Genomic DNA, 16108 nt, shown 5'->3' with positions numbered 1-16108 from the left:
GCTGGCTGTTGCTGGGCCTGGTAGTTCATCGTCTCCTCCGCCCTCATCTTCCCCCTCCCCCGACGAGCCTAGTTTAAAGCAGGGGTGATGCAGGATATCCTGTCTCAAATGGATTATAAGGTCTGTGTGAGAAGTAGTTGTCCTCATCGTTCTTCTTGCAGCCTCTTTTCATGTTGTAACATCTCGGTCCAAGGTCTGGACAGACATAACCGTGCTTAGCTTAGAAGGCAACAGAGGCAGACTTCCCCTGTCATAGGACTGTAAGCTTGAGTGAGATGTGCTCAGCCTATCTGTCAGAGGATCCTGTCACTAAGGAGTGTACTTACAAGCACATTCATCTTATTAATTTTTTTAAAGCCTAGATCTGGCCTTTCTTTCTTCCCCCTGTCCTGTTCCCTTGTTTTTCATGTGCTAGTGCCCTCACGCTGCTTGTCATTCACTTTTCTTGGTTTGTGCACAACTGAATGGTTGCTCCCCCTTGTGACGTGAACCTGCTTTGGCAGCCCTGGAAGAATTAGCCCAGGGAAGGTGGCAGTGGACACTGTTTTTCAGTTTGCTTGAATGTCAGATCCCTGTTGCTTTCTGGCAGGAGAAAATGGGCACAGGAGACAAGAGCCCTCTTCAGGATTAGGGGCCTGGTTCTTTCAATTGAAATGACTGAAATGTCTTTAAGTCAGCACAGTAGGGGAGAAGAGCAAAGTGAGCATTAATGCATCTGCTGTATTTATGAACTAGTTGGAGCTGCAGTTTATTGACCATTCAAATTGCTTTTGGTGTAAGATTTCAGGTGGAAACATTTCATTACTGAAGATCTTGCTTCTCTTTGGAGCTATGTTTTGTTTTGTTTTTTTCCTGGTACTGCTTCCATTTTATTGCGAACTTCATCTGAATAATCAAATTCAGTGCAGTATAAGAAGTACAATCTCCTCTTGACGCGACCAAGTTTATATGTATAATTCCTTTTAATGCATTGGTACATCAAGAAGAAAATATGCCTCTTGGGACTCTCACAACTTCAGCTTAAATATAAAATCTACATTTCTGCAGCAGATCTATACCCATGCAACCACCTGAGAGGATGCTGCAAGCCATGTTTTAAAGCCCTGCAAAATGGGGGATGCACCATGGATCATGAAAACCCTTATGTTGTGGTGCACCAGTAGTATAAATGTGGGGCTTTGACTTCACAAAGAGTGCACAAGCTTCTGAAAATTAGAACATAACTTGCAGAGGCAATTTGCGATGAATTATCTTGTACTATCATCTGAAGCCTTGGACTTCGGAGAATTAAGAACCACTTCATAGTGAAATTGTCCACTGAGAACTATGTCAGGTGAAACTTGAAGAAAATTACATCCTCTGTTCACTTGACTCTGAACATGGGAATTAAGATTGGGATGTATAGTTATTTTAAAGGCATTTCAAAGCAGACTGTTCATTATTAGATCAATTTCCCTAACGGCTTTGGAGATTTATACATTTATTTCTTTAAATTTTAATTTCTGTTTTCAAACTTGGAAAGAATCCTTTTTCTAACCAAATCAGAAAAAAAAAGTCCAATTGCTCGCTGTATGTTTGTGGATAAAAGCATTCATTATAAATGTGTAGTTCCGCGTTCTATTTGTCTGTATAGAAAATGTAATTTTTTCTATGAGGACAATGAAATTTTCTGATGCATTTCATGCTGCTCTAATGGAAGTGAATTAATGTTTGTATTGTTGTGACAGTCTGTTTTGTTAAAAAGAAAATGGGTAAATTAAAGTTGAGCTGCTTTAAGAACATCTGGAATGTCGATGCTCAAATTGACTCTCTTTAGAGCTCTGGGACCATATTTAACATGCCAAGAGATAGAGGTAGTTGTGGGGGTTGCCATAAATTCATGGCTTTTGCTAAGAAATCAAAGAAAAAGCAATGCACACAAGGACCTATCTAAACAAAGTTATGATATCATGGGACCTTGCAATAAAACTGGGAAGTAACCAAGCTGTTTTCAGATGGCAAAAAAAGAAAAATGAAATTGGAGATGCAAACATAGCATGAAATGGAATTCAGTCCATAAAAATAATTAACTGATATAGGGTACTTTATGGCAGACATAAAACCAGAAAATGGGAATGACATGAGGGTTGCCAGAGGTTGCCTTATCCAACATATTTTAGGACATTTATAACTGTGATTGTTTTCTTCTCCTATTGCTTATTAAGTGTGAGAAAATTGGGGGTCAGATCCTTAGCTGGTTAAAATCTAATTGACTAAAGCTGAAGATTGGGTCATTTGTTTATGGAGAAACAGATCTTGAGCATAAGGAGCATGAGTCTTTAAAGGACATGGAGAGAAAGCGAATACGGGAGTTGGAATGTGTGGGTGGGTGAGACATTTCCTGGCTTGAGTTGGCTTTGATTGCGTAGTAACAGAAATCACTGGGGGGGCTAATTGTGGCAGCTCATCACAGCTAAAACTCTATCAGTCAGTATTTTCATTAAACAAATACTCACCTTTAATACGTTTGAGTGGCACAGTGTGTTTACTTGCACTAGTTTCCATCCATATCTTTATCAGCCTCTGTTTTTAGCTTCCTTGACTGCACACTGCAAGAGCCTCATTGTGTTCTGAGAAATGGGGGAGGATAATAAATGTTACTTTTGTGTAATTTACATGGAAGCAGGTGGTTTTGCAATTTTTCTGGTTAACTTGCATACAACTCAAGGTTACATGGGGTGTAATTTGTTCATGAATAGAGACATTAGTTGCCTCATTGAAATGCTCAGGCAGAGAGAGTGGACTGCTTGCAAACTTTATAGTTTAGCTAATGTTAACTTTTATTAGAACTTTCCTCATTTCTTTTTTTTCCTTTGGCAGTTGCACTTTTTTTTTTTTATTGTATCTCACACTGCTTATGATTGTGGCCATTATAACTGACATCTTCTTTTGTCAACTGATTGCATAATGTACCATGTTGAACTACCACTGGCCTTTTATGGTCCCCCCCCCCCCCCGGTCTTTAATTTCATGAATGGATGTTAGGTCACACTTTAGTATTATAGTTTCTCCCTCCATATTGTAGGAAGATAAAAACTCGATTAATTATATTAACCAATAATAACTTGGAGAGGTATAATAACATTTATCCTGAAACTTCCACACTCACTTTTTGTAATAAAGCTTCCTTTCACTAGCACAGTATTTTAGTAAAACAGAAAGAAAATGAACAATGTAATACAAATTAAATAGCTTTCTTATTCTCTTACTGCTTAAACATTATACAGTAGGGCTTACTAGTTAGAACAGGTGAAGTCAGTGTCACAAAGATCAATATTTTTCTATCACTGTAAAGGTCCCTCTGTTAATATTTTAGCATAGGAATGAAGTGAGTGCGTCTTAATGGCCATCTTGGGTATGAGATTGGGAATGCTAGTGGCATCTTTCATATACTAGGCCTCCATGGTGTTTACGCTTTAAAGCTGCCTGCTGTGTATGAAGTTGTGGGGAGAGGGGGTGGGTTTCCTAGCTGCTGGAAGAAAAAGCTCATCATCATTCAAGATATATAGAGCAACTTGCATGATTTGTATATGAACTTTGTTTAAATATCTGGTAAATTATATGCTTTTTTGGAGTGCTACATTTGCTTTGAATTTCCTCTGAATGAATATATAAGCTCAGGTCCAAACATCTGTGGTGTAACTCTCTTGACTTTATCGATTTACAGCAGGGATGAATTTGGTTTCATATGTCTAAGTTTATCTAACTTAATTCTCACTGTTCTTGTATTGTACAACATCAGCATAAATGAATGCTTATTGGACGAAGCAAAAAGCTAGCATATATTTATTCATAGGCATTGTCTTAACCTGCTGCAGCATCTGTGGTTTAGTCTTGAAATATTTCTAATATAATTGCCCTTGCAGGGTGAACATGTGCAAACCACAGGTAGATTTGCACTCACATAAGGAAATGGGAAATATTTTCATCCTCCTAATATGATATGTTTATTAGCCAGAAGCTTTGAAAGTCATTGTCTTCAGTCAAATCTTCTTGTGGTTCCTCTATATTTTAGTTAAATATTTCATTGCAAAAGCACAAGAGTGTTAATAAAATGCAGCCAAGAAATTGCGTTCTAGCTTACTTAACAGGGTTTCTTTACTCTGACAACGTAGGCACATTATTTATTTTGCTTTTAATCACCTATCTACTTGAAATCAAGTTCTGCAAACAGGATGTTAAGGGTCAGATTTTGAGGGATGAACTTCTGTTGTTCCAAGTACAGTTTACACAACAAATAATTTTGCATGCAATGAATTACAAGTGCAGATACTAGTAGTGTAGATCAACCGTAACTAGCTTGTTGATGGATACAAATAGATATTACATGTCTAATTATTAATATTTCCTGCGGCAAATTGCAGGTGGGAAGATACAAGTTTAATTTTTGTTGGAACAACATACTTTTCATTAAAAGGGAAGCCAATTTAAAACTCTGCCCTTTAAATTAGGCAGGTTAAAGAAGACTAAGTTTGATTTCCTGAGTCTGTCATGTACCACTTAGTAGAGAAAAAAAATATAAAAATTTTAGCTCAGGTTCTTCTGCACAGAAAAACTATATTAGAAGATTTATGTAACGTTCAAGGCTTGCTTGTATTTTGAGCCTTATGCAGAGATTGATAAATAACTAAAGGAAATGTGCAGACCAAGGTAAATTGAATGACTTGGTACTGGGCTGCACATACCAAAATCTTCTGTAATTTGCAACTCTTATGTACTAAAAGAGAGAAAAATAAAAGGCTTTCCCCTTTTGTGTAATCATTTCTCTGAAGTAACAAAAAAAAAAAAATGCCAGGAGTCATTGACTCTCTAAGACAGTAAGTGATGATCTTTGAAGAACTCTTCTCTGTTGCATTGGGGTATTGTTTCAAATCTGAAGTTGCCCCTATAGACCTTGTTAAATCATTTCAGATCAAGGCAAGAATATTTCTGAAGTGTATGTCACAGAGCTCTCTTCAAGTGCTGGTATGAGCTTGAAATGATGGTCTTGCTGCAGGCTGCTGTCAATGACTACTTTGTTTGAAGTAACTACCCATAAAATACCAACCTTTGGTCCTTTCCTGTGTACCAGGTTAATATAGAGCAAAGTCTTTAAAGGCATCTCTTGGAAGTTACAACTTTTCCTTTTTACCAGAGCCTCAAACTTCCCAGTTACGTATGAAAAATGTATTTATAAAAACTCTGCAAAGAATTGAGCACCGAACACTGTACAGGCATACTGAAAGCCTGCTCCTGTCTCAGAGAACTTACACTCCTCTGATGGGCTTTGTTATACTGTATCCCTGAGAAATGGATCCCAGGAACATGGCATAAAACGTGTTGAACTTATTATGAAGGCTGAGCAGGATTTGCCTGGTTAAACTGGTCCTTTTGCTTTTCATGCTCTTGATGGAATGTCATTCAACATCAGAACTTCATTCAGTTCACTGCACAGCAAAGATTGCACTAAGCCGCTTCCAAGCATCTTTTCTTCCCCAGGGCAAATGTACCACATTCTGTAGTTCTGGCAAAGGGACTCGCTTTGTCTGTCCACCTTCCTAGTCAGTGCTCATCTTACCCTTTGCTGGCTTCTGTTCTGTCTGAGTTGTGGCCACTTCTTCTCTCTTTACTTTTTGCATTGGAGACGCCAAAACAATATCCAAGGGCCAGCTCCTCAGCTGCCATATGTTGTTGTAGTTGCACTGGTTTCAATTTTCCCCAGCTGGAGCTCTGACTCACTGACATCAAGGAAGCTATGTCAACATCCAAAGGCTAGAGATATAGCCCATTGACTTCAGTAGAGAGATGCTGAGGTCTGGTCCAGAATATGCTATGTTCCTTGATAGCTTACATAACATCGCACCAGACTTTGGGTTGTCCCAGGCCAGTGTAGGAAGCTGCATCAGACCCTGAAGATTTCTTCGTGCAAATGTACAGCTGTTGGAGGACACTTTTATTTGCAAGAGCTGACAACTGAGTCACCTGAATATAACTTTTAGGTTTGGTCTCATTGCAGTCCCATTTCTGAATCATCGCACTTGTACTGTGAACACAGAACTAACTTCTGGCCAGCCAGGCTCTACTTGGTGGCGCTGTTGATTCCGAACTGCACACAGTCCCCATGATCCATTCCATGAGTAGGCTGAAACCTGCTGGGATTGCCTCAGAGGTGTCTATGGAGTGGGTGCTTCCATGTCATCATGGAAGGCAAAGATGGCTCTGAAGGTTTGTCTTTCTAGGAAGAAGCAGAGGCCACCTGAGTGCAGTGCAACGTGTGATGTGTATGTTGGTATCTGTTGTAATGAGCTCTTTGTGTGTGTGTGTGTGTGTGTGTGTTCTGACAGTGCTGCTCTGTTGGGTTGACACGTAGACTCTTGTGTACAGGAGAAGCAGGGGGAAAAGGCCTTTTTCCTTTCATGAACTGGTACAGTTCACTTTCCCCACCAGTTCAGTGATTTACATATTTCAGTAGTCTGGCCTCCTCCTCAAATCATTCCTTTTAATAGTTTAAATTATTTGCCAGCTTCTTGGAAAACACTCTGTACTTGGTCCTGGTCAATATTCAGCTGGTTACTCCCTGAGATGCATAATACGATCTAGTTGAAATAGGCATCTTGTCACTTTCCACTGTCGTCTCTGCAAAAATTGTTAAAGCCCCTCCCCACCCCAGAGGCCTGGATCTTGTACAAAAAAAGAGAAACTGATGGTTTCAGCTCCCTGAAATTCTAGTGGCATGCCTTGATTTTTGCCTTGCCCATCAGAAGGAACCATGGACAGCTCCTCCAGTGTCCAGTTACACTCCAGTGCCTGGAAGGTAGACTTGTTGCACAACACTGATATTTCCCTTTTTGGAGAAGGAGAAGCCAGGTTATGTTTGAGAGACCATGAAAAATTATAGTTCAGTATTTGATGCACAGCTCTGGTATTAATGGTGGCTTTAGTGTTCAAGAGCTAGTGATAGCAGATTAAAAGCTTTCTGTTGCATCCCTGATGTAATCTTAATGAGCAAAGTGTAATTCAAATAATATTCCAAGCTTATCAATGCCTTTCTTATGCTTTAATTCTTTAAAAACTGTCAAGCATGGTGTCCTAGATTTTCCAACTTTGGTGGGGACTCTTGTTCATGAGCGACCTTGTCTGTCTTCTGATTAACTTTGCCCATACACTTCAGTTTTAGCTTCCTGCTATAGAGCTATAAATCCCCAGTCTTGCTTGTGGACAAGAACAGATGATTCAGTACCATCTAGTGAATTAATGTAAAATCAGGCACAACTTACAATACAAAGGCAGCCTTGTTGATTATGCTGTCCAAAGACATGAGGCAGGAAATAGAAAGACACAGTGCTAGGCATTTACTTCCCAAATGAACAACTTTGATCTTGACAATGTTTTGTATGTTTTCTTTTATAAGTCATCATTGGACTTCTCTGACTGCCACGTCACCATGGAGTTGCTTTGTATGCACCGTGTCCTCTGTGAACACTTCCTTGTTCAGATAGCTAAGCAAAGCCAGGGTGAGAAGCTTTGGAAAAGCTTCAGTGACTCACTCGCATCATGAGTTTATTATTGCTTGAGTAAATCTTTTAAGATGGAATTCCAGAGAAAAATTTCCCTTATTTAAAATGCTCCATGGTGTCACTTTCATGCCATCTGTAACTGGTTTCTCTTTAGGCCCTGGGAATGGATCCAAAAGTTTGCCTGGTATAGAATTGTTCCCCAATGTATTTTGGCATTTGTTGTTGATTTTACCAAGTTGTAAAATGTCCTCAGGTAGCATCCGGGAACCTAGTACTGAGCTGTGATAGTGTACTTTTTGCCTGAGAACTCAAAGTGTTTTACAAAAAAGCTCCATGTGAAAGGTGGATGAAACAGAGGCAAACACAGGGGAGTGATTTGTGTGAGTTTATATAGTGACTTAATCTCCTAACTAGGTCAAATGCCCTGGCTGGTCTTAGAAGAAGCTAAGGACACCCAGAGAGAATGCCTGTTCCAGTCCAGTCCAGTCCACATCCCTAACACCAGTTCTAATCAACAGGCCACTAATGTAATTTACCTTGATTATGGATCGCTTGCATATTTGTATGTCTCTCTTCCTCCATCAGTTCTCAATTTGTTGCACTGTAGCTTTTAAGTGGTACCTTTAAAACGCACCCAAGTGCCATGAAAGCCTGTGCTCTTTTGCTGTATTAGCCTTTATAGCATTGCCTTACTGATGCCATGTGTTGATCCAGCCATGCAGGCTGGATCCACAGAACTGTCACTTGAATTCCTCTTCACCCTTGTTTTGCTCTTCCTCTTGCTTAAAATAGCTTCCAGGAAGGAGTCTTCACTGCTCATTAATGTTTCATAGGCATAGTAAGTTTTAGGGCCAAGATACCTGTTGAGATGTTGCAAAAAATCTCTCTTCAGTAAGGACTGACAGAGCCACCACCCTAACTGCTTTCAAGTACTTCCTTAAAACATTCCTTTGCCACGATGCCTTCATATCACTGCCACATGGTACTGATTAGGCTGGTGGCCAACTGTGACTACTGAGACCATTGTGCAACTGCTAGCTGATACAGACATGCTTGTCTTTATTGTTCCCCTGTCCTCCCATGTGTTGGCTTATCCAGCTGTTGCAGATTGTCAAAATTCGAGCCGGTGAGCAATCTGGGGCAGGGACTGTTTTTTGTGTTCCTTGTTTCTACAGAGCCTTTCATAGTCTTCCCTCGATACTGTTGGGAATGTAGTAATAATGGCAGCAAGTGTTGGGGTTTTATCATGCACATTTAAAGTGACATTACCCATACAGAAATGGTGCATTTGTAAAACTACATTGTAGTCCACTGACTAGTAGCTACCTCTGTTCTTTTCTGCCAGCAGCGCAGTGCCTATGTAACAAAAGGAATTGCAAACCAGGAAATTGCCAGCCTATGAGATGTAACATCAGTTTCCTCTTTTCCTTGGTTAAGAAGAGTTTGTCTTGCTAAGAAAGAGCTGATATCAGCACTTGGTTTTAGGCATAATATTATCATCCTGGCTTAAATGGGGCTTTTTGCCCTTTGTTGCAAATCCGCTTCTACCCATTTTTGCACTATATATTTTTAACGATAAATGTGATGCTGTTTCTGGGATCCTTTGGGGTGGAAATCCCAGTGTTAAGAATCAATGAAGTTAATTAGTAATGATTTATGAGTGAGTGTTGATTGTTTGACTGTAGTCATTAGAATTACAAACAGTCAGAGTTGGCAGGAAGGTATAACCATTCAGTTTGCAAAGGCAATTTAGACCTGTTGCACTGTATATAGTTTTATTTAGTTTAACTGTAAAGTGAATCAAGTACCTCAAAACTAGTAATGCAAAATATTTCCCTTGCACAAATAATGTCTCTGTAGTCTCACTATCAGTACATATAGGCTAAATCTGCTTTCGTTCACCTGAAGGAAACCTGGAGTGGTGCAGCTGACTTCAGGAGAGTTGGTCTGGATTTACCCTCATGCAGCTGGAATCAGAGACTGGCCTCTTCTCACAGGCAGCAAACTCTTGCGTTTTCTGTGCATCACATTCTGTCACATTCTGCTAATCTAATGACTAGTTCTCCTCTGGGGAGCACCAGATCACTCATTGTGAAGGAGGGTAGCAGTATCTGGCCCTTTATTTTTGACAGACCAGAAAAGTGTATGTATGATATACATGCAATTACATGTTATCTTATTTTAAGTGCATAACGCAGCCTCAGTGATGTAATAGTCACCCTACAAATAGTGTGTCTGCAGATAAAGCTTGATGGTGGTACATAGCTATAAAACACAGCTCTTCCCTTTCATCATGTCATGAAGGAAGAAGAATGCACACTTCCAAAGAAAACCCCTTTCTTCCAGCATGACATAACCCCTTTCTTAGTTGAAAGTGTAGTGCCGCGAGTTGAATTGCATGCTATTTAATCTTTACTAGAAGCAGCACTATTTAGCCTTTGGCTCTCTTTAGGAGAGTAGGAACTAGTGAACAAAAACAAACAAAAATACATGAATGTCTTTCTAATACAGATAGCTATTAATGGGCTCCAACTCAAGCCAAGCTTTTACTCAATAGCACAGCAGTTTTTTATATACCAACAGAGGGCTTTTTGCTCTTTGTGGCATCATGCTTTCCTGCTTATAAACAAGAAAAGAAATAAAGCTTGTGCTCACTTGATGAAACCTAAACTGACTCTTTAAAAAGAGTACTCTTGCCCTCACAGTGGGTTGTGTGGCTAAGCCTTCCTAATTGAGTAGGGGTTGCCAAGTAGAGCCTTGTTTGAGAAAACTATAGGTTCCCTGAGTGGGATATATATATATTCTTTTTCTTTCATCCTTTTGTGATGGAAATTGTCTGTATTCTTTATCAGAGATGTTCTGACAGAGGGTCATTTTCAATGCCCAGCTGTTTAGACCGTAGGATATATAAATGGGTGGAAAGAAAAAAAAAAAAAAAAGGCTGACCTTTATTGTTAAAATACTGAACTGGGGCTCAGGAGGTTTTGGTACAGCTCAGCTGACACTGAGTTGTTGTCTTTTGTTTTTGTTTTTTTACAGCACTTATCCCTATGTAAACCCCAAACTGGACCCCCTACGAGCTGTGTAAATAAATATTAATTTAAGATGGGAAGGTGATCCATTCCACAAGGTTTAGTAATTGTACCAAAAATTCAGGAAGTGAACGTGGTTAAAATATTTAATTTACTCAAAAGTCTGTAGCCTTCCATGTGCTGCCTATGTGGAAAATTGGAAATACCGGTTCTGCCATCTCTCTGATTGAATGAATGTACTCTGTGACAGCTATGTAGCTCTCACCAGTCGGGAGAAAAGTAGCCCTTTCTAGTAGCTTAGTGAGGAACAGAGTTCCCATCTCTGCTCCTCCTACCTTCCAAAGAAAAAGAGAAGAGGTTATGAAATGAAAGGGAAGAATTTAGAGTAATTTGTTTCCTTTTCTAGATAATAATAAAAAACAAAAAACTGAAGGGAAGAAACTAGGGAGTTAATTCCAAGGGGAAAAAAAAATTAGGCAACGCTGACATTAAAAAAGAAAAACAAAATGGAGATGACTTACAGACTCAAACATGCACATCATGTTTTTCAGTATTATCAATTAAGCTGTTGTGTACAGTGCCTACAAATATAGTATGTCATATAAAAAGAATTGGTTCTGTAAGAGATGCATTGCCCATTTTAAAAGCTTCCTTTTGGCATTTCTGATTTCTCGTATGTGTTGTGCAGCAGCAGAGAGCACTGGGTTTTTGGGGGTTTTGTTTTTTTTCCACTGCTTTTGGCTCTGAAGAAGTAAATTATCAGTAAAATTTTTCGTACACACTGAAGTTGCTTTTGAAAATGGGACTTACACTGACAAATCATGTAGGCACTTCTGAAAATTGCACACATTTTGAAAACTTCTGTAATGTTTTCCTGTCCTGTCTCAAAAATAACTTACCTTTCACTTGAAGTTTTTAAAGACATTTGAGAGAGATTCAGTAACGGGACACATTTGGGGCTGGAAAACGTACATTTACTAGCATGCTTTTCTCTGCTCTGTTCTGTTCAGATTCTTTATTATTGGCCTTGCTGGGCTCTGATGCCAGACCACTTTCAAATATTTCAGTTTCTTTTATGTTTCACCTAATTTCTGAACTTTCTGATTTCTAGTTTCTGGTAATTAATCCTCCTCTATTTGGAAACTCTGGTTTTCTAAGGCTTCATAACTAAATTGGTCATGTGTACTACTGAACTTAACTCCAACTTAAAGTTGTTTCCTTTTCTCTGGCACTGTCTTTCCTTGAAATCAAACTGGTTTCATATATATGTGTAGCTCAAATGTTGCAAAGTGATCACCTGATATTTGCACTAGTTTCTCTTTACTTGTCTTTCATTTTTGAAGTCTTTCCACGTTTCTATTGACGTTGCTGCCAACGGGTGATTGGAAAACTAGCATAAACTTAGAAACAGCGGGTTGGAAATTGCTGCCACTCTGCCTAGAACTCCCATCCCAATCAGTGTAGAAGGAGGGCTACTGTACAGCTTCCTTCAGGTCTCGAATGGCTCTTGGCTAGCTGTGACCTTTTACTTATTGTTTCGGTGTGATAGCTTCATTCTGTGGAGTGCTCCAGGTGACCAGGGAAGAAAGAGTTGAGGTTTCTTCTGAACCAGGAATCTTTAGCTTGCCAGGTCATATGTTAAACAAGATCTTCAGTAAGAGCTTACTTGGTTACATAGTGAGGTTGGGGAATAATCATCCTTAAAAGTTGTGTTGTTTTGTTTTGTTTTTGTTAAGATCAGGTTACACAAACACTTGAATGATTGAATGAGATGGTTTAGGCAGGAATGGTTCTGCCTTGAGCAGGGGGATGAATTTAGGTGACCTCCTGAGGTCCCTTCTAGCATTATTGTTCTATTATTTTTATGATGCCACAGGGTGATTGACCCTTAACCTTTACCTTTCCAAAGATTTTTTTTTTCCTTACTTAAGATACCTTTACCCACAAAAAGCTAGAAAGAGAACAGCATCAGCTGACATTTTGTGTGCTAAGCAGCAGGTCTGGAACAATATGAAAAAGACCAGATTCTGTCTGCCTTGTGCTGAAATTCACTTCCCTATACTGTGCTAACCAGTTGTTCTAACATAGTCTGCATGAGGCCTGGCAAGGATACTAGAAACATACTGGCCAGAGAGTCAGCCTTGTTGGCTAGGACTGATGGCAACAATGGACCCTTGCTGCATGTGTCTGAAGGGATCAGGTACTGGACTTACAGAGCCCCTCTGTACTTAGTTTGCTGGATTTTCTTTCCTTAAAAGTTTGATATCTGGAGTTGCTTGGCTGGCAGGGAAGGCACGGTCTTTTCTGCTGGTGCTGCTCTGTGTGGATCTATTTTTACTTCCTGGTGACATCAGCCATCTAGCCAGGAGTACTGCTGGTATTGGAGTTTCACTTCCTCTCAGGTGCTGTGTTCGGTGCTGTACTCAAAAACAAATTGGAATGAATGGCTGGCTGCTGGTGAGGCTGCTTCTGTGTGGCATGAGGGTGGGGATTTGCCACATGACCTATAATATTCTGAGGCAGCTTTATGAATACCAGCTCTTGGTTTCCAAACATGAATCCCCTTCAGCAGTCTTTCCTTTGAAATCTGGTTCTGAACATTGTCACTTGTCAGATGATGGCAAGAATTCATGCCTATTTCAGATGTTGTAAGGCAAAGTCAGGAAAACAGCAGGCCACTGAACAGAAAAAGCTACTAAACTTGTTTGTGGGGATTGTCTGGTGATTGGTGCATGTGTGGGTTATCTTAAAATTGGAGATAGGCAAACTGTGTGTGCATGTCTAGTCCTCTGCATAGGAGGTGTTGGGCCTCAGGTGCATTGGCACAGCTGCCACTAATATGCTCTCTTACTCCTCTTCAAAGCTTACCTGGACCGTGGCCCAGATGTGTAGGAATACGTAGACATGGTCTGTCTCTCCAGGGAGTAAAGGCAAAAGGAGCAGGTGAGAAATAGGCAGAGCTAATCCTTCCCAACTAGTGGGTAAATTGGGGTGGGGGAGCACAGAGGAAAGGATTAATGTGGTTGTATGGATCAGCAGCAAATTATTCTCCTCCAAAGCATGGTGAAAAGCAGGGAAGGACTTGTGTTTCTTTGAAGCCGGATTCAGTCCGTGCAGCAGTCCTGGGGAAATGTGTCTACTGTTGATCTCCAATTCATTCCCTTTGTAGATAAGTGAGGCCCAGATCCTGCTAAGACCTTGTAAGATCTGGGCTGAAAACTCTATGAGCACAGTCATCTCAAAGCCCTTACAAAGCGCACATAATTCTGTGCTGATGAGAAACGTGTAAGACTGAATGCACACAATGCACCCTCTCCCCATGCTAGAGCTGGACGAGAGGAATCCAATTCTCCTTCACCACATTGACTAAAGTGGGCAGCGTTTTTTAAACGAACGGGTGGGTTTTTCCCCCTAAGCCTTGTAAATAAATGACATTTAATCCTTGGTGCATTAGACCTTGTCTGAAGCTGTTCTATAAGCATTTATAATAAATTAATTAAAGTGGACATTTTTAAACCAATCAATTTTGATGTAATTATGGTGTTGAGGTTTGCTACTCAACAGACAGAGCTATGAATCTTAAGCAGGTTTTGTTTTATTTAAATCAAATGCCTGTACCTTAAAATGACACCAAGATCATTTTTGTGGCTTTCTCTGGTAGGGAGAGAACTTCTTTTGAAATGGTCCTTCTTCAGTCCCATTCAAGTTCTTTCTGTTTGGTGAAGAAGTGGGTACCGAGCTCTCTGCTAAATTTTCCATGTTGTCCATGGGGTGTGGAACAGTACTTTTACCCTGTGGTTCTTTGGAACTTTTCTTACAAGGTTAGGGGAGGTGGGATTCCTACTACAGCACCAGTCACTGCAATTCTACTCTTAAAATTTCTTACCATCAGCTCAGTAGCCTACAGGTTGAAGTAACCTCAAACTCTGTTAAAGAGAATTGTGGCCTGCATTTTGCATATTGCTTTCCATTGTGTACAAAGAGTATCTTAAAGGCTTGATTGATAGCCAACTGAAGTAGATGGAAAAACTCCCACTGATTTCAGTGGGCTTTGGATATAGTACTTAATGACTTTTATTCTTCTCCCCCAAACCTTGATTATGTTGGATTGGGCAGCAGAGAGGATTATCAGTCTGACACTATGTGCATACAAGGCAGGATCCCGTTGCATTTGGAAACGGACGTTCTTAGGTTAATGACTTTTCAGTAATTAGTCCCGAGTTGTTGTTTTTGTTTGTTTGTTTTTCCGTGCAATTTTCTGTTTCATTTTTGTGCGCACACATGTGACCAGATTGCAAAAATGGCCATTGGCTAAACTGGCTAAGAAGAGATTACAGATTGTAAATCATAGTCGGCAGCAAAGTCTCCTGACACAAGGCAACAGTCTGAAAACATCTGAAGGGCTAGGGCTCTTTCTGAGATGGGAGGAAAAGAGTACAACAGGATATCCTACTGTTTTGAGTTGAACTGGATCCTGCAGGACTTGTGAAGGCTGAGCTGCTTGCTAGAGTCCTCCAGATCTTTTCCAAAGGAAGTCAGTCTAAAGGGCACGAATGCTTCTTTGAAGGAGACTTGGGAAAGGAAATAGACTGACCAGTGATAAAAGAAAAATGGAGCTAAATCTGATAGATTGATACAAAATATTATTCAAATACCATTTAAAAATCCATTAGGTTCTATTCTATTAAGCAGATAGTTAATATTATTATTTAAATGATTAACAAGTTGCTGCCTAGCATACGTACCAGAAGTTGAATAATTTAGCTTTGTAAGGCTTGGTAGTTCGTCCTGCTACCGTCAGTGAAGGCGAAGAAAGGAAAGTGGGCAACGCATTCAGAATGATAAATTTCCTCGACGCAGGCGCCTGCTGCCCATACTCAGGACTATTGAATAGTGTACAAGCAGCGACCTAATTCCACTAATAAACTGTCAATGGAACTCATGCTGTGAAGTCCATTCAAGCATGCTGATGCCTTGACAGAGACCTCAGATGAGAGAGAGAGAGCAGCATAAAGACAGGAGGGATTTATTTTAGATTGTGACATTTTAGTAGAAAAACTTCAGGAAATGGAAAGGCTTTTCACACGCTCACTCTGTCTTACCCTCCTCCCCTTTACCCCCCCATCTTTTCCTGGAACTTTGAATTACTTCAAACCTTTTCCTTCCTCTCCTCTTTACTTTACTTGAGGAAGGAAAAAAACTATCCAGTCCATTTCAGACAGTAGGGCTGTGCGGAGCTTTGGGTACTGATTCGATTCGGAAAAGATTTGGTCTGATTTGGCTGCCAAATCTCTGATTCTGAATGGAATTAGGAGACCAGTAAAAAGGTCCAAATTAATTCGAAGCTCTCCAAATAGATTTGGAAAAGATTCGGAGATCTTCAGAGATCTGGGCAGTCCCCGTGCGCTGCCACAGGGAGCTGGACCCGGACTCCAGGCTGGTAAGTAGAGGAGGGGGAGGGGCTGGAGTAGGGAGAAGGGGCCCATGGGGGGACCCCTACCAGATCCCATTCCCTGCTTGCTCCTCCAGGACAGCACTGAG

The sequence above is a fragment of the Crocodylus porosus genome, unplaced genomic scaffold, assembly GCF_001723895.1.
Source record: "Crocodylus porosus isolate Cpor-Errol unplaced genomic scaffold, CroPor_comp1, whole genome shotgun sequence".
Classification (NCBI taxonomy): domain Eukaryota; kingdom Metazoa; phylum Chordata; order Crocodylia; family Crocodylidae; genus Crocodylus; species Crocodylus porosus.
This window is presented reverse-complemented; position numbering follows the sequence as displayed.